The 24,160-nt window shown below is 38.8% G+C and overlaps 1 protein-coding gene across 1 annotated transcript in view; it reads right to left on the bottom strand.

Moving 5' to 3' along the window:
* The window catches only part of LOC119652500 (neuropeptide SIFamide receptor-like), a 308,594-nt gene that overhangs the window by 92,571 nt on the left and 191,863 nt on the right, over positions 1-24,160 (bottom strand). The window lies entirely within an intron of this gene.

Here is a 24,160-nt window from a genome sequence, read left to right as displayed (position 1 = left end):
TCGTCCCGAAACTTTTGTTGAAGGGGATGCTATGTATGGAGAATGTGTAATTGAGCGAACCCGTAGCGTATTCGAATTTTTGTTAGGCATTATGAATGTGAGAAATTATAAGGAATCTGTTCAGAATATATTATAGGGACTGTTCGACTTTTATAAGAGAGTCATCTACATATTCATACCGAAAAAGTTGAATTCTAATAAATATTAATCGCCAACAGAAACTTCTTATATTGTACGTTAAGCATTATTGCTTGCTCCGAAATTCTCTAATGTTAATAAATTATCCAACTTATTTTCTATATTAACTTCTGGCGAATGAAACAGGAAATTTCTCTGCATTGCTTCACCACAAGTGCTAAGCATCTCAGCGCCAATTCCCTTGTTGCTGTTTGTTTGGTGGATGCGAATTATCTATATAATTATAAAGCGAAATATGAAATCGGGAAACTCTCCATCTTATTCCACAAAGTGACAATAGAAACTTATGGTCTGTTGTTTTTTGGCCTAGATTTCGTATCGATGCATTATTGCAACTTTTTTCAGATTATTCTTTTGGATGAGAACGAGACCTGATTTACTTTTCGGGGCTTCCATTTTGAGGTATTAATCTTCAATGTTTGATCCACTATCAAAAACAGAACCAGTTTCAAAAAGCACTAATTGAAACATTTCATTTAATCTCCGAAACGTTCACATTCTGGACCCCCATTTTTTCATGTATAGGGAGGCCGCTCACACCAAATTTCCTGACAATACTTTGGGTTTCCGAGTAAATCAATTGTGACAGACAGACGAGCAAAACCTTAAAAAGAAGACTCTTAAGGTGGTCATCCCCAGGAATCGAATTTTTTTTTGGCATTAATTGTATCTAGATATAGTGTAGAATATATAAAGTGATTTTTTGATATTTGGAGTCGTTCGGAATATATATAGTGCTAAACACGTGATAACTCACATGTCAGATTTATGTCGATCGCCATAATCTTCATCATCATCAACGGCGCAACAACCGGTATCCGGTCTAGGCCTGCTTTAATAAGGAACTCTAGACATCCCGGTTTTCCGCCGAGGTCGACCAATTCGATATCCCTAAAAACTGTTTGGAGTCCTGACCTACGCCATCGCTCCATGTTAGAAAGCGTCTGCCTCGTCTTCTTTTTCTACCATAGATATTGTCCTTATAGACTTTCCGGGCTAAATCATCCTCATCCATACGGATTAAGTGGCCCGCCCACCGTAACATATTGGGCCGGATTTTATCCACAACTTGACGATCATTGTATCGGGGAATTCTTCTCTCGAACGCGACCAACACTTCGCAATTCTTCTTGTTAAGAATCCAAGTCTCCAAGGAATACATGAGGGCTGGCAAGATCATTGTCTTGTACAGCAAAAGCTTTGGCCCTATGGCGAGACGTTTAGAGCGGAAATAGGCTCTGTTGGCTGCAAACAACCGGGCGCGGATTTCATCATCGTAGCTATTATCGGTTGTGCTTTTTGACGCTAGATAGGAGAAATTATCAACGGTCTCAAAATTGTATTCTCCTGTCTTTATTCTTCCTGTTTGACCAGTGCGGTTTGATGTTGTTGTTTGGTTGGTTTTCGGTGCTGACGTTGCCACCATATATTTTGTCTTGCCTTCATTGATGTGCAGCCCAAGGTCTTGCGTTTAGTGCCGCCTGCTCGATCTAGATGAAGGTAGTTTGTACGTCTCGGGTACATAGGCCAGTAGTTGAGTGGACTTAAAGAGGATCGTACCTCTTGCATTTACTTCAGCATCACAGATCACTTTCTCGAGGGCCAGGTTAAAGAGGACGCATGATAGGGCATCCCCTTGTCGTAGGCCGTTGTTAATGTCGAATGGTCTTGAGAGTGATCCTGTTGCTTTTATCTAGTCTCGCACATTGGTCAGGGTCAGCCTCGTCAGTCATATCAATTTAAAGTCGATGAATAGATGGTGCAACTTGTGTCCATATTCCAACAGTTTTCCAACGCTTGCCGCACAGAGGAAATCTGATCTGTTGCTGATTTGCCTGGAGTGAAGCCTCTTTGGTATGGACCAATGATGTTTTGGGCGTATGGGGCTATCCGGCCTAGCAAGATAGTGGAGAATATCTTATAGATGGTACTCAGCAACGTGATACCTCTATAATTGCTGCACTGTGTGCTATCTCCCTATTTATATATGAGGCAGAGAGCACCAGTTGATGAATCACTTGCTGTAGTTGGTTGCCTCCATATTTAACCAATTTCGCTGTAATTCCATCGGCTCCTGGCGACTTATGATTTTTTAGCCGATGAATTGCACAGACTGTTTCTTCTACACTTGTTGGCAGTATTTGTCCGTCGTCTTCAGTTGGCAATTCGCCGATGTTCTGGTTGTTCAGTAGCTCATCAATGTACTCAACCCACGGCTCCAATATGTCCATTCTGTCGGAAATCAGATTCCCCTCTTTGTCTCGGCAGGATGAGCATCGAGGTGTATAAGGCTTCATCCTGCTGACTTGTTGGTAAAACTTCCACGTCTGGTGCGATTTCTCCCTGTACTTTTCTAACCTATGATTTATAGACTAGGTGTAGCAGATTAGTGGTCAGTTAAGGTTTTATGGCTAAAAATCACATTCTATTTTCTAAATGCGTTTTTCTCGAAACTGTATGTTGCAAATCAGCTGCCACCATAGCTCAAAATCTATCCAACGAAACTCTTTGAAAGTTTCACGACTTATTCAAAACATATTTCTACGGTCCACAAACTAAGATAATTGCGATTCATTCAGTAGTTCTTTTTTATTCATTGAGAAAGCCGTGAAAAAACACCAAAATTCACAAAAAAAAAGTATAATATGGCACCAAAAATCTAGCTTTTAAAATTGTTTAATAATCCTAGTTTGCGGACTGTAGTTACGTACAGACGTTAAAATGTCGTTTACTTTTTTTCTTTAAGATTATCGTAGCGCCCTCCAGTGTGACAGCAGGAAACACCTTGTTTTGGAGATAGATGTATACGAATAGCTGTTATTAAAGCGACGTATGATTGCGCGAAATACCACATGCTGCATAAAATTTCAGACGATTTTCAAGTTCAAAACAGCGTCAATTATCAGAATCCACATTCTGTTGCCTACACTTTTTTCTTATTATCGGTGACGTTCTGCTGTTTTGTCCGGACGATTTGGGTGACATTGATTCTGATATCTTTTTCAGACACTTTGACTACGAGAATGTGATTTGTTTGTTCGTTCAGCGAATCGTGTCATTTGGAAAGAGAGCAAAATTGAACTGAAGATAAACCCCAACAACAACACCTTTCCTATTTGCATAAATAGGGGAAACTTTACAAAAGTGACTGACAGTTTCGCCCAGGACAGGCATCCAGCAGCTCATCAGACGCTTCCTCACCTCAGCGCTGGGAGTAACGTGACCGAAAGTTGCTCCAGGTTTCCCTTCTTTATGTATAATTGCAAACACGACATGAGTGCGAATTATATCCTAGTCAAATCGGCCAAACCCATCGAGGATATTGATCCATTCCCCTGTTTAGGTACAGTTCTTTTTCTCGCCGACGGTGTCACCGAGTTTTATGTCATCCACCGCACTACGCCACGTCCGCCTTCGCTCTTCGTTTCTTAAAACACACATTAAGCTGGATTTGATCAATGTCAGTGTTTGCTCTGTGTTACCATATAAATGGAAGCAGTATGTAGAATGTGACCTCGCCCCAAATCCCAAAGCCTTCATCAATTCATGTCTGCGTCTTGCCATCGACGAATTCTGACCGAAGACAACAACTAATGCAGAACATAGTCGGCACGGGATCAGATGCCCATGGGCATATTGATCAGAAAGAAGAAATATGCGAAAAATGTATAATTGGCTATGCCATGCGATGGAATTTACTATCCCAGAGTGGCCCTAGAGGTACGTGATGCATAGCAGTTGCGGAGGAGTGGTGCCTTTTCGAGAAGACTGGGAGGAATCAAAAGCGCAGTTGCTCGAACCGGCAACAACCGCTACTTTTAAGTTAACAGGTTTGCTACAACCCCTCACCAATGCATATCAGATATCGCACACTTCTGCTGCGTTAATGACAGGAGCGGTGCTCTTCTTACCGATCGGTGAACCGCAACGGACAGATTGTGCAGGTGAGCAGATTTCAAGGAAAGAATTTGATTATCATCCATTTTCAGAAGTGCTTTGAATATCTGGAGCAATTTCATTTGTAAGCTACGCAGAAGTCGATGAAGCAATAAAACGAATGAAACCGGGAAAACCGCAGGAACTGACGACATCGCATCCAAGTTCTAGAAAGCGAAAAGCTGGAGCTCAGAGCTCAGAGAGTTCTTCAATTGGGTTATTGAGGAAGGTAGAACGCTATCTGATTGATCAAAAGGCAGCAAAAAGAAAGACAATTGACCAGAATGTTCAAATTACCGTCCAATCTAGTTGCTGTTCCATACTATGAAAATTTTATACACACACACGGGACAGTTTTAAATAACCGCCAACTAAGCGGCGACAGAACCGACCAGAACAACGACGGTTTGATACGCTAGATGGTAATTTGAAAGCCTCTTGACTCTAGCCAAATCAGGGCCATGACCGATCGTGCAATAATGCAAGTAATCAAGACGAATCGACCTGCTTCTGATTGGCACAATGGCTGAGAAAGAGGTTTACACTTTCTGAGCGAATTGGATATGGCAGGCTGGCTGTCTGCTGTCTGAACTGATTTTAATAAAATCGTAGCGGCATAGCTGAACAGAATATTCTATCCGTTTTTAAGGTTTTGTGTAAAACAAACCTTGTTAAAATCAGTTTGCTGCCTGCCTGTCTCCCCTTCAGTGATCATGTCTTCAAACTTGCTAGAATCACCACGATCCTAGCAAGTATGGAGGAAATCGCAATATTACTAACAAAGTTATATCAGGTCAAAGTTGTTGCTTCTGTGTATATTCTAAGACTTTGAATATATTAAGTGCTAGGTTCCAATGGGAAAAATGTCCACTCAAATATTTTGATATAAGAAATACACAAAACTTTTCATACCTGAAGCGTCCAGCTTCCAGTTCCCCGACTTGTTCACAATTAAACAATTTCTGATGGGCTCTTTCACGCAGTCTTGCTTCAAGCAAATGCGGCCCATCAATCTGGGTGTATAGCTCTGAACAATTTCAAAGAATTTAAATGAAATGACTTACAACCATTTACTTCACTAGCTAATGTAAAATGGAAATAATGTAGAATTTCTACCTAGAGAAAGTTGGTGTTTGTGTATTCTGGACCAATTCCCCGTGATTTAGATATTCCAGCAAACTATTTATATATTGCAAATTGTCGATGATATCTACAAAGGAATATGTACGAAATGTTCCTCCACAATAAAGACGTTTAAAAGAATTCCATGCTAAAATTCCAGCATCCTTTTTAATATACACATGTAAAGGAACGAGTAGACAACTGCAACAGGGCAATGAAATTGAGACAAATAACCAAAATCCATAGAGTATCTGCATTAATTCGGAAAACATTGACCTTGAAAATATTTACAATAAGTCCAAGAAGGCAGCCGAGCAGAAAGTCTGCAATGTCTCCAAGGAAGACTCTCAGTCATTTGTTAATTGCAGCCCCATATAAAACTTAATTCGGATAATGGCCTCCATACAACAGAGCAAACACAGAATATCATCAACAGGACTGTCATGTTTCGCATAGGAAACTAACTTTCGTAGTGTAATTGTGCGGCAATAACGCACCAAACCGTTTTCTGACATTATCGATTCAAAGTGAATTCAATGACCATAAATTAGGTGGATAACATTATCCAGTAATTACGCACATTAATTGGTTAATAGCCAACTAGATCAAGCTGTGGGAATACAAATTTTTCAGACAATGCTTAAAGTATCCCGCTGGTTCATTAATAAGGACATAAACAGCCAAAAATATGTACGAGCAAGATACGAAGGATAAACGCATTTTTCTCGACATTTATATGGCGTGATTAAAATTTTTGTTTGGATTCGTGGCGCTCGTGACTATCGGAGTTGGAAGAAGATTCCTGCAATAAATATGACAGGATTTCAAATGCCAGAGAGGATTTTTAGAGTTCCAACTTGTCTTGACTTTAGGATACATCCTTTATTTGAGCATTGGCTAGACAATCTCGGATTTTATTGAATCTTTTTAAGTTTCGTTCATTATGCTTTTTGAGACTTTGCATAACAATAAATAACAGCGTTTACTGTTGCTTTTTATTTTCATATTTCAAGATATTAATCAAATGGTTAACATTGTAAGGTCTCATCTGAGACACGCTATTTGATATACATTATAAATCCAAGTTTAACAAGGGATGTTAATCATTATTACCTTAGTATTCCTAATTGTTGTAATTGCTAGAAGAAGTGGTCGCAAAAAATGAACGTGCTTTTATGTAAAGTCCTAGGATCCTAGATAGGTAGGACAGTACATTGGTTGCCTCGTTACTCCCGAAACCGTTAAGAAACATTGCCCTGACCCCTCGCTGAACAACTTAATGCATAGGGTCATCCGATAAATTATTAAGGGATCCAAACCTTCTACAGTGGGCTTTCTAGCTGGAATGTTTTTGCTCATTCCTTTTGTGGCCTGAAGGAAGCCGCTGACTATTTTCGGTTAGTGATTCCTTTCTGGATTACACCCGGAGGTAAATAGTTCAGGTAGTTTTCTGCTGAAATGTTACCGCAAACATCTTACATGGCTAATCTAGGCAGAAAGGACACTCAAAGAAAAATGATGGGACGAATAACTCCATCGCATGATGAGGGTAGTTCCTTTTTCAAAGGAAATATGTTGCGGTTAATACTGGGATGAGACAATCTGACATTTTCCTGTTCTTTATTGGATAGAATCAATGCTGAAATATAAGTAGAAAAACATATAAGTAAATAAGATATAATTAGGGCCAAGTGAAATCCAGGTCGAGTGGCATTCAAAGCCATGAGCAAATGGATCACCACCAATCTTGTTTTCTGTTTAAGAAATATGAGATGAGCTCAAAAATTGCTGTCACCCTTACTAACGGGCAGATTCTAAAACCCAAAAGCCAATCCTCAGAAGACGTGAATTAATGGTTCCTTTCGAACATTCTTCCCTATTTTCTCACTTCAGAACCCGTAAACAAAATCACATCAACAACCCGTAAACCAAGGAATTTATTATGGAAATCCTCTTCAGTCAGGCCTAGTCGTCGTCGAGTTGTTGTGTGTCGCTTGAATAGTAAATAGCCTGGGAAAATTTTTGAGCAATGGAGAAGGGATATAAGTATGCAAGTCTGTTTACATATCATATGTAGATTTTCGCAAATATATACATACATACATGAGATAACTCTGCCATACATGATGCCATGTAACAAATTTTTTGCTCATAATCATTTCTGCCCTAAGATAAATAATCTGATGTAAAACTTTGTGGCCTTGGGGCTTTATATTGTTTACGAGGGCGTAGTACTCGTATCCTCCTTTGTCAGTTCTTATTATATTTTTATTATTGATTGCAGATGTCATTTAAAATTCATAATCTAAATATGATGGTTGGCATTTATGTAGAAATGATGAAAAATTGATGGGGCTCATCAGAAAAGAAAGTTTTTTGTTTATTTTATTTTATTTGCTTAAAAACAAATTGATTGGATTGAGCTCGACAATTATAATAAAATTTTTCCTGGAAGTGGTACTTTAAAAATTATAATATTTTTTAGTCTTTTTTTAATAATATTTCAGATACAAAACTCATAATTCTTTTTGTGTTCATTTTTACATTGCACTTTGCTTGCAGGAAATCCTGGAGAGGCAATTTACATGACAACGACGAAGCCACTAAATACAGAATAATTAATAAAATAAGCCTAAGTTGCGGTTCAAGAAAAAACTCTATTTTATATCTGTTCTGATAGTATAGTATATGTAGTGCAGTGTGCGAATTGAAGCGACATGAACGTCATTTTTGCGAATGTATCTTTTGCACTCATGGTGATTCCTTTATTAAGCATTGGAAGAAATTTTAAAACGGCGATTTTCTTTATCGTGTGATACACTTCAAGTATCTGCAGTTTCACGACGTGCAAATCATTTTATTTCTTAATTGTCTTGAATCGAACTGGTGAAAAGATACATTTCAATGTTTGTAACATTCCCCTTTTTCCTACTACACAGAAGTTTTTATAATTTTCATCATCCCATTTCCCGAATCCTATCCCGATTCCATAATACTGAAAATTAACGCTTGTATATTATTTGTTTCAAATTAACCAAATTATCCACTTTATCATACCGCAACGCCAAACCCTATTTAAAATTATGTAATTATATATGACGTAGTGGAAAGAAGAAGCAAAGAGCAGTTTTTTGGCGACCTGAAGATCATCTAACCGATTGAGAAGAGGGAGTGTTAGGAAACTGGTATGCAATTTTTTGAGTCTAGTGGCAATTGTTACGTAAAAGGCTGGCAAGTTTAAAGTTGAAGTGATTTTTGGCTGATTTATTTCATAGAACCGGAGATAAACAATTTTTTTAAGGGTTTACTTGCTAACTTTGAAAGGACTCGCTCGCAAGAGATTGGCTTTTCATCGGGAAAACGCAGGATTAAAGTCATAAGAAGAGGGTATGCTTTGCACTCGAATGATAAAAAGAAGAAATTTTTTAGATGGCTAACTTGTAGTGAATATACGCGTTTCCTATCAACGGGGTGGAAAATCTTTAGACGGGAATATCAATCTAGCCTTTGGTGAAGGCTGTCATAATTACCATCACATATGCCCACGGTACTATTAAAATGGAATCGAAAAACCGTATACCATCTGAGTCTATTACCTTAAATCAATTTCAACAAATATCATCGGGACATACATGAGAAGGATGAAAGGGGAGATCAACTCGTGATCGGTAGCGCAATTGTATGGCATATGTAAAGCGAATGAATTATTACGTAGTATAAAGCAAGTCCGAAAATCGAAAGCTATACGCTTCAGGTATGAAAGGTTTGGTGCATTTTTATAAAAAAAAATTTTTGAGTGGACGTTTGTTTCATTTATACCTAGCACATAATGTTTATGCACATATTATGACAGAATATTAGCGTGATGTTGACATTTTTAGAATTTTCACTGAAGCGACAATTTTGATCTGCTATAAGTTTGTGAAGGATGGAGGGATTTCTACCAAATTTGGTAGGATCATGGTTTATTTTATAACCTTTATTACTGTAATTTCATGATTCTAGGATGAACTTAAGGGGGTTTTCCAGCCAATTACTAAAAATTATAGTAATGTCCTATTATTAACTTTATCAAAGGAACTACAGGGGGCAGAACATAGCTATTCTCACCGATAGCCAAGCAGCGATGAAGACACTTAGGTCCAACCAGATGAACTCTAAACTGGTATGGGAATGCCTTGAGAGATTGAATACACTCGGCTCGTCCAACAAGGTCTGGATACTTTGGGTTCCAGGCCATGCTGGGTTGGAAGGCAACGAGGCAGCGGTTGAACTAGCCAAGAAGGGAGCAGGGATGCCTTTACACGGGCCAGAACCCTTCTGTGGAATCGGAAACGGGTTCATGGCTATGAATCTAAGAAATGAAGAGAAACGGTTGAGGGAACTATATTTGGCGGGCCTACCAGTGATGGAGCAGTCCAGGGTGCTTATTGGGGGATACGAACCCATGCGCACAAAGGATTGTTTAAACCTCACCAAAAAGAACCTCCGAATCATAGTGGGAATTCTCACTGGTCATTGTCGGCTGAACTATCACCTAGGGAAGCTAGGGATATCTACGGACACTGCCTGCAGGTTTTGTGAGGAGGAGGACGAAACCTCTATACACGTCCTGGGACAGTGTCCCGCACTTGTGCAAAATAGGTCGAGACATCTGGGAGAACACTTAATACCAGATGCAAAGCTGAAACATCTGGAAGTGGGGAACATACTAAAGTTCCTAACGGTTACAGGCCTGCTTGAGATACTATGATCAATAGGTACATTATAACCAGTAAAAGGGGCACAATAGTTCTTCAAGGGCGCGGTGCGACTTTCCCTTAACAGAATAATAATAATAATAACTTTATTCGGGCAGATATCGGTATGGAAGGTATTTAGGAGTATAGGCACCATATAGTAGAAGCTTCCTGAGTTTTTCAGATTTTTCGGCTGGGAGAGAATGGACCCGTCAAAAATATGAGCACTTTTGAGTCCCCGCTCACCTTCCTTGTGCAGTAATATGAGATCTTTCATCTAATACTCCACATGACTATATTTGGTGAAAAAAAAATGTACACCCTCCTTTGCAGGTATGGAAACCCCTCTTAAATTCCCCGCAGAATAATGTAACTGTATGCGTGGGCATCCACACCAAATTAGATGTCAATCGGTGCAACCGTTTCTGAGAAAAGTGCCTGTGACAGACAGACAAACAGACGAACAAACAAAGAGACGGCCAAATAAACAGACAGATATATAGACAGACAAACAGCTAGATAATAAACCGATTTTAATAAGATTTTATTTCACATACAACCTTAAAAGGACACTGGGTGTCGACAAAGAATTAACCCTTTCAAATCATGCGAGAATGTGATTTTAAAGATATAATACGACCAACATAGTTATTCTACATTTACTTCGTACTATTAAGAGGATATGTTGAATACGCCAAATCAGTTGAAGTGTTAAACGGCACGGACTTCCCCGCTTCTTTCCTAACCAATTTTGAAAGTTGAATCGCACCCTTAATCCATTTTATAACTCTAAGATAAAGTTATTTACAACTCTAGGATAAAGTTAAAGTTATTACTACCTTAATCTAAGTAGATATCGATATGGAGAGAATTTTGAGGCTTCATAACTTTTCTTCACATTTTTGAGTTGGGCAGTTTCTGAGAATGGGTCTGTTAGAGAAATCATAAATTTCAAACCCCGCACTCGTCGTCTTTCTAACAAATGCCAAAACTAAGACTAGCTTGAAAAGTGCTACCCAGGACCTTTCATTTGATACCCCCTATGACTATCTTCGGTGAAAAAAATTGCACCCCTCCTTTTGCATGTATGAGGACCTCCTTAAAGTTGTGGCGTTCACAGTTCTCACCTACTCACAAAATTTCGGGTCCATCGGTATAGCCGTTTATGCGAAATGTGGATGTGACAGACAGACAGACATTGAACCGATTTTAATAAGGTTTTGTTAATAATAATAGTAATCGTTGGCGCAACATTCCAGATTGGATCAGGGCCTTGAAGTGTGTTAGAGCACTTCATTCAAGACTGTAACCGTACACTACATTACACTGTAGGAGGCAATGTGGTCAGCATTGAGCTCGCCCGAGATTATAACTCTGATTTGACTCAGGTACTCATTCACAGCGAAAACCTTAAAAAGTATATCAATCCAACCACGACTACTTTTTCCAACAAACTAAAAGTAGAAAACAAAAGTAAAGGAGGGCGAAAACGCCGACTAGTATCGGCTCCTGAACCGGCACAAATAACTCTGCTGTCAAATAAAATCTGCATGGTAGTCGCTAATTCCTCCTTAAACAAAAACTGCAGAAGGATGAAGATTAGTGTTCCGCGGCTAAATGCGAAATGCACGGCACCACCTTGTCCTTTAGATGGAGGATCGATATAATTGATAATCATATCTGGAAAAACGACCTGTTCCGAAGTCAACGCAACGACGAAAATTGACAAATAATTTGTGCATTTTCTTATGAAACGTGCTCGAAGTAGATTTCCTAGTCAGCTAAAAATTAAACCTGTTGTTATCGGCTTTGAAAACGTAGACGAACGGCTATGCACTCTGTGCTGGCGAGAAGGACTTCGAAATTTAGATGGGACAACTTTGAAAGACACTGACCACGAGTTAATGGAACGCTGTCACCTATCAGACTTGATAAATATAAGAACTTATAGAGGGCCAATATATACTGAAAGCCTGTGTGATTGAATACTGAATTCATCCAAAATGAAGCCCTCCACCACCACCTTCTTAACTCCTTAACAATATAAGAAGCAAATTGATGATTCTGGAGATGAAAAAAGAGAGAACTGAACTTCATAGCTACCTCAAGAACATTATCACTAGCATGTCCACAGATATCTTTGCATAGAGACCTATTATGACCTCGGTGGAACGGAGAAGCGGCTTCGCAGACATGAACGCTTGAAAGAACCAACAGCACGGAAGTTTTACCAACAACTCAGCAGGATGAAGTTATGTAAAGCTTGGTGGTCATCCTATCGAGACAAAGGGGGAAATATGATTTCCGACCATATGGGCATCTTGGAGCGAAGGGTTGAATATTTTTATGAACTGCTCAGCAAGAAGAATATCAATCGACTCCGCTTTTAAACAGAACAAAAGCAGAAAAATAAAAAGAAACTGAACAACCAGTATAACGGCGAATATAGGGTCCAGTCAACTAAAGACGACAGGCAAATGCTGCCTTGGTGGAGGCTGAGAGTGGTTGCTGCGTCACTGATGATGATGAATATGAAAATTCATTCAATAATTACACAGTAATAATGTGAATGTTCTGGTCGTCCAAATGCCGCCATCATACTTGAGGACAAAATTAAAAATTTAGTAATAAATTTCAAACCAATAAACGACCGTACCTTTCACAGAATCTGTTTAAATACTTCTCATGTTTAAATCGCAAATAAGAAAGACACCATTCAGAGCAAATACTATGCTCTGCTAGACTACTTGTTTAAAAGATTTTCCTCCGGTGACATTAAGCTCTGTAAGTGAAATTTAATATACAATTCGCAACGAAACCGGGAGTTAAATAAGTAACGACTCGGAGAGCTCAATATACGAAAAAGCTTACTAATAAACTCAGCATGATTACTATATAAGTACCGGGACCTCATATGAGGATCAAACGTGAAATAAAAATGAACTTCGACCGGAAAAAGGTAGTAACCAACGTTCTAGTACTAAAAACTCTACGTGAAATCAACTGCCATTCGGACCATTATTTCGTTAGTTGGTGGCAAACATAGGCATTAAATAACTCAAGTTGTTCAATTCGGTGTGGTGCTGACATTTTATCTTTTAGTAGTAATTTGACGCGAAAGAAACAAGTTTGATCTACTATCACTTTGCCAATAATGGTAAGATTTCTACCAAACTTCTCAGTATAATGTCTTATATTAAAACCATGGACCACCATAACCATTTTCAGATTTTTTGGTTAGCTAGTTTCTGAGAACAGGCGCTTGAAGTAACTGAATCATCAATGTCAAAACTAAGATCTGCTTCGGTATTGATACCTTTCATTTCATACCCTACTCGGCTATGTTATTTGGTGAAAAAATTCTTTACATACATAACTGTGATGTGTGTGAAGTCCAACGTGGAACAATATCATTTACTACATGGGGTTCACAGTTCCCAATTTTTTCACCGAATTTCGTGCTTTTATCAAAACACCTACCTTAGTTCTGATAAAAGCGCGTGTGACAAACAGATAGACAGCGAACTGATTTCAATAAGATTTTGTTTTACACAAAACCTTCAAAACTGGGAGGAACGAAATAGTCAAAATATCATAAATTGATGAGGTTGTAAAATATAAGTACCTGTAAAGTGCAAAACTAACTATAGGTGAACCAAAGAAAACAAGGCTGTGAGTCATGACCAGCATTTTGTAAAGATTGAAATGGTGATACCATAAGCAAATCCAATTGTACAAACTGCGGCCGAGATTTACTTAATTGGGGTTGGGGTTCTGCCACTGCCCGGTACTTTGATCCTGATGAAAAAAGGCAATGTACCCACGTTTGACCAAGTAAAGTATGAGTGAAAGCTGAGCAAAACATCTAGAGTCGACAAAAGTTTTAAACTTTTAAAAAAAGGCGGGTTGAATTTATGAAATAAATCTAGAAACTAATTGCCAGTTCGACTAGGATCTCGACGTCCCATTTATACTAATTGCTGGTCAATTATAAGATGGACGGAAATGCCATTGCCTTTAGAAATATAAGGAGAGTAATAACGGCGAAATCGGAGTATCATGGAGTATCTAAAACCGATGCATGTTGTTTTGATCCTGAACCTGGACTGACTCCTACCTCGGTGAATATGCCGGAAAGATGGGAAAATATTATCTTGGAAAAGTACTTTGATGCGAAACTTCTTAGCGACATTTTACTCATTTGTTATTAAGTATTATTACTAAATATTCGCACTACTGTTGTAATTTTTGTGTTCTTACTGTCATTACTATGAATTTTAATTGATGTTACACATACTTTTTCAAAACGAAAAGAATTTTTTTTTTACATTTAAATCAATCAAGATGTCAAAAACGACGATTCTTAAAGATATATAAGAGACACATTAGATACTTCACCCGCAATTCCGTCATCCAGTTTTTTGGAAATTTCAAAGGAAAGGTGAAAGGTTATGTTAAAAGTAGAAAATAGTAACAAAAAATATAGAAGAATTTGGTCAGCCTAGAAACTGAAATTTCTCGTTTGAAACCTAAAGAGGATTCGTTAGAAGATTATAATAGGCAGATTATCAAGGGCAAATAAGTTAAGAGACAGATATTTACTATATTTTCTTATCAACAGTTACTCATCTTTGTCCAAGCAACTTAACTACCCAATTTTCTACACATCAAAGAAATCATCTCATGATCCTGGAAGATTTAAGGCCATACTGTCAGTTTACTGGAAGCCGCCAGAATAATAAACATGTTTTGATCAAAGGTTTAATATTCTAGTCTGCCACGAATTTGCGTTTTCCCATTGGAAACTAATAAAACTGGTTATGCTCGTAAAAGTGAGACGTAATTCATCAACTGTATTCAAACAATGTCCTCCTTTTATGCACTGTATAACGTCAACCAATTTGCTAACATTTCATAGGCTCTTAATGTGTACATATGTTTTATTCGGCACAGAAATGTCCCTTCAATGAAAATCAATTCAATATCACCAACTATTTGGTAAATTAGATACACAATAATAAATTTGGCTCTATAATATTAACTTCTCATTGAAATTCTAAGGGTTTGGAACCGGACACGTATTTCAAAACAGGCAATTTTCAACTGCAAACTATGTACAGCCTTCCTAAATGTTTTCAGAGTTCATCTATTCCAGCAAACAGAATACACATAAACTTAAAATATTAATGTTCGTACATGCTCCCCGAAGCCATGGAAAATTATGTCTTTATTGCTCTCCAGATTAAAATTCAAGACTAATCCAGTAACAGTATCTGAGTAGACAATTCGATTAACATTAATGAAATTCATCTCAACTGTTACCCAAATTGTTGAAAATATTCTGCTCGCAGTATTACAATCGAAATCGTATCTATTGCCTTCGTGCTAACAAGTCGGCAACGGAATCACTCCCTGGACAACTATAACCACTCTATCGCAAAAAGTTTCAGGATGTTTTTGTCCTTGGTCGATTTAAGGAATTGGTTCTTATAACACAAAGACCAGTGCCAGTGGATTGTGTCATATGTGTGCGCTCGACACTGGTACTAATATTGTATTTGAAGGAATCACCACAAAAACTCATTAGGTCCTACCCAAACAGTTTTGGCTTGATAAGGGGATGATTAGATAGGATCTAACCGATTTCAAACTTATTGGACTCGACTCGTTTTTCTATAATATTTTCTTGGGGGAAATAACTTGCGGTTTTTTCTATCTCCGGATTAGGAAGTTGCAAGTGGATTAATGCATGACCATGGAAAAATTGGAGCAATGAGGAAGCTTTTGTTGATGGCAAATAAGTTTGTGTGATATGTTTTGCTTTATCCACACATTTTCAATTTTGTTGGCAAAGCCCGTATACCACTGCCTGCATAGGTAGAATGCAGAACGTTTTCAAGAAGAATGCTAAGTATGCATTTTCATGATTGCGGGTGTACTCACCAGATGCTACCTCTCAGTGCTGCGAGTATCACCACTGCACCCAGCCGTCAAGAGACTTTCATTAAGTGATCAAGCCCTTGATGACTATTCCCACGTTGCTGAACAAAACTGTCAGTTAGAATAGTTTTCATTAAACAATGTGACAACCGTAGGTCCCCGCAGTTCCATTTAGATGTAGTATACTAGGCTGCTCATTTTCATTTGATTCAAACATTCTACTTGAATGGTGACTTAGGGTGCAGTAAATTTATATGAAAGAGACAGCTTGATACCATTATAACTTTGTCATTAATAGTAGCATTTCCACCAAACTTCACAATATTATGCAATATTCTGCACCTAGAAGTAGTGTCCGGATAGTTGAGTGGTTAGAGCACAAGGCTGTCGTACGGAAGGACGCGGTTCAAATCTCACTGGTGGCAGTGGGATTTGTATCGTGATTTGACGTCGGATACCAGTCGACTCAGCTGTGAATGAGTACCTGACTCAAATCAAGGTAATAATCTCGGGCGAGCGCAATGCTGACCACATTGCCTCCTACAGTCTATTGTGGTGTACAGTTACGGTCTTGAATGAAGTGCTCTAACAAACTTCAAGGCCCTGATCCAATATGGATTGTTGCGCCAACGATTATCATTATTATTATGTTATAGAAGTAGTTAGTCAACCGGACATATTTCCGTGATCAGTCCATGCTTGTATGCAAGATTTTGATGAATCACCTTATATGCAGTATTATCCGCATCCAGCTTTCAAATATTTGGATAAGACTGTTTCGGCCATTGCTTAGATGCAGATATCATCAATGCAATACCTGGTCCGCGGTTTATGACGACCTTTACAAATGGCTTACATTCCACATTTTTCTGAATTAAATGTCATCCGAATATCTCAGATATACTAACTAAATATTATTATTAATTTCTTTCTTTTTTTCACTTTACTATAACACTATTTACTTTTATTTTATTTTTTTAAATATTTCTTAGGAATAGCTTTTTTAATTGATCGAATTTTAGGTTAGGTTTAAGTTTAGATTTCTAAGTATTTCCTAGTTTCCATCAACCACCTCTAGACCCGTATGGAGAAAGAATACTACATTAAGGCTTGGAGCTAGCGTAATATGGCAGAAATCTAATCCTGGTGCAGATCTCAAATGCACCAGGCCATCAAAAAGAATTTTGTTAATAATATGTGAGAAAATAAAGCTGCCAAGAAGCCGACGAATTTTCTTAGTTTGGTAGCTAAGGCTTCACATATAACTTTAAAACTTTACTGAATAGTTCTACTTTTTCAGTTCACAAAAGTCGAGCTTTATGATCATTTTGGCTGCTCCACCTATTCTTTACCAATTTCGAGAAAGTTTTCGAGACCCAGAATAGGGAATGCATCTGGGACCCTCTTCGCAGGGGGAGTATCACCTAGTATACCGCCACGGTTTCATTTTATCACCGATATTATTTCTTCGCGTTATCGGTCACGTTCTTCACACTGCCTTGTCCGGAAGACGTTTAAATGGTTGAAATCACCTTTCCTCAGATACCTCGACTAAGTTCATAGAAACTGTTAACCCTCTCTTCAAGCCTTCGTCAAATGGCTTTGAAAAAATTGGAGGAAAAAGCAAACAGATTCAGCCTGGAGAGAAACATAAGCAAAACCACGATTATCAATCTGACTGTTCCTTTTTGCACTGATGGGCAGTTGAAAGCATCGAACAATTTTTTTTATCGAGGAAGCATTGTTTCTGGTAACGGTGGCACCCAACTATTAGGGCTAAATCTGCTCTAATAGTTTTGTCTAAAATTTGGAAATACAACTGTCTCAGCACCAATTTCAAGTTAATTAGTTAAAGTTTTGTGTAAAACAAAACCTTATTAACATCGGTTTACTGTCTATCTGTCACTCGCATTTTTCTCGGATACAGTTGTAGCAATTGATACTGAATTTAGTGGAAGGGTGGGAGCTCACGCATACAGTGAGTTATATCTGTCCACGTCGAATTTGAGGGTTGGGGGTCTCCATACACGCAAAAGGGGGGTGTAATTTTTTTCACCAAAGATAACCATGTGGGATATCAAATGAAAGGTTTCGGTTAGTACTTTGGGAAGCTGGTCTTAGTTTTGACATTTGTTGGAAAGGTGGGAAGTGCGGGGGATCATTTCTTTCACGGACCCATTCTCAGAAATTACCCAACCAAAAAATCTGAAAAAAGTGAAGCGGCTGCAACCATATGGTGCCTAGGCTCCGAAATACCTTCCACACAGATGTTTCTTCAAATAAAGTTAAGAATAGTATATTACTATAATTTTTAGTAATTGATTGCAAATCCCCGTTAAGTTCATCTTAGAATCACGAAATTGCAGCAATGTAGGCTTTAATGTAGAGTATGTCCTGCCAAACTTGATGGAAATCGCAGTATTACTAATAAAGTTATAATAGGTCAAAGTTGCCGTTTCTGCGCAAATTTAAGACTTTGAATGTCAATATCACCCTGCTAGGTTCTAATGGGACAAATGCACACCCAAATAGCTTTATAAAAGAAATACACAAAACTTTTCATACCTGAAGCGTCTAGCTTCCGGTTTTCCAGCTTGTTTCTCTCTGCTACTATATGGGAAGAGTAGATAGACGGCAACCATCACAGTTACTTAGAAGCCCAGAACTTTAATCAATTTTTGTTTGGGTCGTGTCATCGGTGTGTTTTAATAACTAATAAAGAACTTCGCCATCGCTCAGGCTGAGGACCCGTGGACGTGTTGATAAGAAGACGGAAGTGACAGCGGAAAGGCGGGAGGAAAATATCACAACTCCATTGCAGGTTTTGCCATGAAATATGTAATGACAGGGCCCCTACGTGGGGCCCGACCTCCACTAGGTTTTAACATGAAGAATCTAGAGAGCAGGGTTATCTAATAAAACAAGAAAACGCCTCACACGCCTCTGTGCTAGCTAGCCTCGGGAAAGGGGGAAGGCGGATTTTTTTTGGACACTTCTACGAAGCCTGAGTATTCCCGAGTCGACCTTCACGGTCAATTTCGCCGACCTTTTAGGTTTTCGGAACAGCTGCCCTCTTGGTCGACTTTGGCTAACTTACCATCGTCATCGATTCTCGCCCAATTCACTAAGTTACGCCACATTACTTGTTAAATACTTATTTACACCACGCGTAGGATTTAACCCAAATCACCTTTTCCCTGGAAGTAAGTGTTTCTAAGCCTCGTTTTTCCATCGCACTTTGTGGAAGATATTTGGACCTAACCATTTATTGTATTCCTCTTGAGACTTGACGTCATTTAGGTGATTGACTTCTAAGCGTCTTTAGATCTACAGCCCTATGCGACTGCAGGCTAAAAGATATTTACACTTGAACTTTAAACTGGGCAGTATCTTCTCCTACCTTTGTTTCAAGCGGCAGCTTCTTCATTCAGTTGTGCAAAAAATATCATACTGTGTCATTTCGTCCTTAATGTTTCATCCTAACTTCTATTGAATTCCAAAAGCGAAAAATTGAACACTTTTGTTTGTTTTGCGGAGATTGTATATGGAGTTGCAAAATTTTGGAAGAGGGGAGGTTCCTTTTTGAGAAAGATTGCTTATTTTCCTTTGATTCTGATGGTTGGGTATTTACCTTTTTCATTTTTTTGATCCTTTCATTCTTTTGACTATTTTCACTATTTTTGATTTAGTTTTTTTTCGTTAGGTAATTTCCCCCTTATTCTATTTTCCATAATTGTTATTTTCTATTTTGTACAATTCTACCGCATCAATTGAAATGAAAACCAGTTTTATAAACCGGATAATCTGTCACGAGACCAGCTTCGCCTTCTTCCTACTTTCGGCCAGGTCATTCAGACTCTTTTGAGTTCAACTCCTCGGTGCATTATGGCTTGTGTTGACCCTTCTTTATAAAATGCGGCAGACGCTCATTCGCTTCACGGATTGGTTCGAATGCGATTAGCTGAGTTTCAACACTAAAACTCCAAACAAGCGCCACAAAAGCTGCCTATCTCAATTCGTTCGGCACGTTTAATCGACAGATATGACAATTATGGAATGTTCATAACTTTTATAAACCAGACAACATGTCTGGATCCGATGAATTTTGAGAACTCGTTTTCCCTCTCTTCTCCTCCCTAACTCCCGTGCAAACAGCAAATGAAGGGGTATTTCCACTTTTCTAAACGGTGATCAGAAAAGGAATCCCAAGATTTCTGGCAACAGAAATATCGATTGGGGACATGACCCGTCGTTGATCTTCACTCTTGATTGCAGCACCCAATCCTAAGTTTTACGGCTCCACGTGCGTGATCGAACCAGCAGTCTTTATTTCTGCAGTTTTAATTTCGGGTGCATTTCGCTAGGTTCGTGCGATATTCCCCGTTTGCATTTTAGGCTCCGGTGCGGTCCCACACATTGGTTTAATGACACGTGAAAAATTTGGTAAATGATAGGTCAGGGAGTAAGGTGCCCAAAAGGCCTACCCACATTCCCAAGTCTGACTAGCAGAGATGGATGCTGTCCGCGTGTCGACAAGGCACTTCTATGGAGCTTCAGTACTTCCGAGCAGAACTTTATGGTTTTTTCGCCGTCGTTTTATGTCCTTGGATAGCTCTGCACTGTAGGTCAACTGAACCGACAAGTTAAATAAACGGAACAACGTGGCGTAAAACGTTCAAAAGTGAGTGATTGACAACCGTTGGAAGAATTATAAGGTTGGGTTCTCCTGTTTTTTTTAGTAATAAAACTGCAGATATTTAAAAGGGGTGCCGGATTACCTGGGCATGTAGGAAAAATACCGGAATTTTCAAAACGACTTAGATAATTTTCAAAGGGTAGCAAATTGGAACATTAAAATATACCTTAATGGGAAATTGAAATTGTGGGACATAGCCTACCTCTGCGCGCAGGAGAATAATACAGGGCACAGAGAATTAAATCAACGCGAGCTCTTCTGCATAATTGTCGTAATCGAGGATTAATCATGGAAAGTCTGCGAACGAGTTGGAGACAAAACGGTTTGTATGCTTGATAGAATTACGAAGAGAACTGAAAAACCAATTAGTTCATTAACACTTTTAATTCATGCATAGTGGAAGGAACATTTTCCGCTCAGTGAAAACACAGGTTGGGTTTACTATAAGAATCACAATAAACATCCATTAGATCCTCATCATACCGCCAATTCATTTTTAGACACCATGTTTCAGATGTTAGCGGAAGGGAGGAAATGTATAACAGGTTCATTGAGCAAGCCGAACACAGGCAGCCATGACGATTAGGATTCGAACTCAAAGCAACGAGAATGAAAGGCTGATAATCTAGCCGCCCAACCATCGCGCCGTCGTGATCTAGCTCGTTGAGGTTAGATTAAAAGTACTTTAGGAGAATCGCATGTCGTTGGCTTATTAACTTGGCTAATCGAGAAGAATTTTTCTGAAAGATTTGTATGGTATAACAGATAAAGGGTTGAAGGAGTTAGTTTGAGGGAAGTTCTTTAATTTTCCATTTGAGAACCCCGTTTCAGTAATATCACCTACAACGACACGATTTTTTTTCATTTTTCAGAAGAGGCAACGGTAATCGATTTATAAGCGATCTGACACCCAAGAGGGGGAGGCATCCAGCAATTTATAGTGTCTATTTGAGAGAGATCATTAGTTAGTATTGCAGAATTCAGCCTATCGTCTAATTCATCTGACAGTATACTGTGTATGCAGAAGAACACAAAGTGAGTTAATGGGCGGCATCCTAGGAGTAATACCTATAGCTATTTTCAAGGTTACGGCGTAGTACCTTTACAAGAGAAGCAGAAATTGTTATCGCAAATTGCGAAAAGTCACTAGGAAGGAAAAGTAGACGACTCTGAAGGCTCCAGCAGCCACACGCTGATCTTTCACATTGAGAAATCGGTCGAGAGTGTGCGCGGGGGAGTGAATCAATGATCCGATTTCTTGCTAAGTGTGGTGATTAAAGGACCTCTTGTATTATCTTTATTTGTAGGGGTCTCATGTTGTCCCTAATATAGTACATCGCTAAATCCGAGCACATAATGTTCCCCAGACTGAAGTTAATATAGAAGTTGAGGAATAGTACGACCAACAATTTCAGTGGTGAGTTGTTGCAATTTGAGAAGAATTAGACCGCAGTAAACACCACAACAGTGCTGCAACGGAGAACTATAATAGAATGCCGAATAATATTGCAAGTTATGGCCGCTGGAATAGGGCTGAAAACTAGATATGGTCACAAAACGACAACTGCTTAACCTCTGGAGGTACCTGTATTTAACAATGTTATGATCGGGTTTTTGTATTTCAATGTTCTTTCACCAAATGTCCTAAACGTCCGCAAGGATGAAAACTCCTTTTCTCTGTCGGAGATCTAGTCACTGCTGGCTCAGGTTGATTGTGTTGCTGAATTCTCTTTGCTTTGTAATTGATAGTCCTACAATCTTGGTTTTAACATCGTGATTGCACCTTTTACATATGGTACAATATGGTTTCTTCGCTTGAAGCATTCGTCGTATGATGCCCCCCTTTTGTGACAAAAAGCACACGTTACATTTTTTAATGCCCCTTTTGACCCTGTCTGTCTACTGCGGTTGGACTGATTGTCTCCTGATTATATTTTTTCGACTTACACATTTGTCAACGTTAAGTAGACATTGTTGTGTTGCTGGACATTGAATTGGATTTTGCATACCTGGTGTAAAGCTGGTTAGATAATTAATGTTTTGTTCGGTATTAATGTTGTGAAAAGGCGACTGCTGCAGCTTTACTCTGTCCAGAGCCCGCTGTGAAACACTTTCGAGTGTTCGACGGTGAATAGATATTGATAATAATTGCAAAAATTTCCTAACTGCTAACCGCTGCCCCATACTTTTTACAGGTGGAATGGCTAAAATTCAATAAATCATCCTGAATTGACTGTTTCTAGGTAGCATATCACTCGAAATCTCAGTGAAACTATTGGATGCTGATTCCGAAAATTTATTCTACAAGAGCAATGAAAGATTCTTACTATTATATTCTGCTAAATCTTTAATCCCTTGAAAGGCAGTATTATTCCAACTACAATTTCAGAAATTGGACGCTCTTTATGGTTGAAGGACTGACTAATTGCTAGCGCCCTAGCGTAGTTATGAACACAAGAGATCCGTCGTACGAAAGCTTAACAACTACCCTCGGCTTAATGCCAACTGCAGTTGTTACGCCTTTACTAACATTTAATTTTGTGTTTGCTAGAATCGGCAAAAATCCATAATTCCCGATTTGGCAATTGAGTACGAAAAGTTAAAACATCAAATTTTCGTAGCAATAAAAAACGAAGTTCATTAATATTCATGTAAAAGGTATTTATAAAAAACAGGGGGGATGGTGAACGTAGTTAACGCGGGCGTACGGGTACTCGAACCGAAATAGAATGGGAGATTCATTCGCTCTCTACCATGGCTCCTTTGGGGATAGTACTTTTCTATTGCTACGTACCAAAAGTGTCTGAAGCATTTGGCGGGGACTTTCCAATCATAACAACTCCTTTCTGGAGTATAGGGTATTCTCACAGTCTAAGGCTTCATTGAGTCTGTGTTTTAGTTTCATTTGCTGTGCAAGGAGGCCTTACAAGAGGGAGTTAAAAGGAAATTCCCGCCCGTAACTTTCTCGAGGTCCCGGAATAGAAATTTCAATGAAAAAATAGGGGGTGGTCCTTTTCACTCCAGATATGTATAATTTGACCCCGGGCCTGGTTTTTTCTCCTCATTTTCACCTCGGGTCCAGATGTTGTCTCTGCAGCCCTATGTGTAAGTGATAAGCCTACAACAAGCAACATACAATATTTCTAATTCCAGCTAACGAGATCGAGAGGCTGGCGCTCAGTCACCATGAACACCGCACCCGTCTTCGCCTTTATAGTCGGCTTTCGAATATATAAAATCGGAAATATTTTTTAAGAAGCATTTTCCCCATTGTTCCAAAATTTATCTTTGGAAACCAAGGAATAGATATATATACTATTCTTGCAACGAATATTTGAGCAAGTTATCTCCAACCGACTAAATTTTCCAGAAGACTGAGCTTGTTTGACCTGATAATGATTCTGCTAGTTTTTGCTACAAAAGCGAGAACTGAAACTTTCAACACCAATTGCTGTAAAGCGCTTGATAAATGAGTATCTTTCACCTCTGTGATTATCTCCAGCAGAATACGAGCGAGCTACAATTTTCA

The sequence above is a fragment of the Hermetia illucens genome, chromosome 3 (genome assembly GCF_905115235.1).
Source record: "Hermetia illucens chromosome 3, iHerIll2.2.curated.20191125, whole genome shotgun sequence".
Taxonomy (NCBI): domain Eukaryota; kingdom Metazoa; phylum Arthropoda; class Insecta; order Diptera; family Stratiomyidae; genus Hermetia; species Hermetia illucens.
The sequence above is the reverse complement of the archived record's forward strand: the minus strand, read 5'-3'. Positions and strand labels throughout refer to the sequence as shown.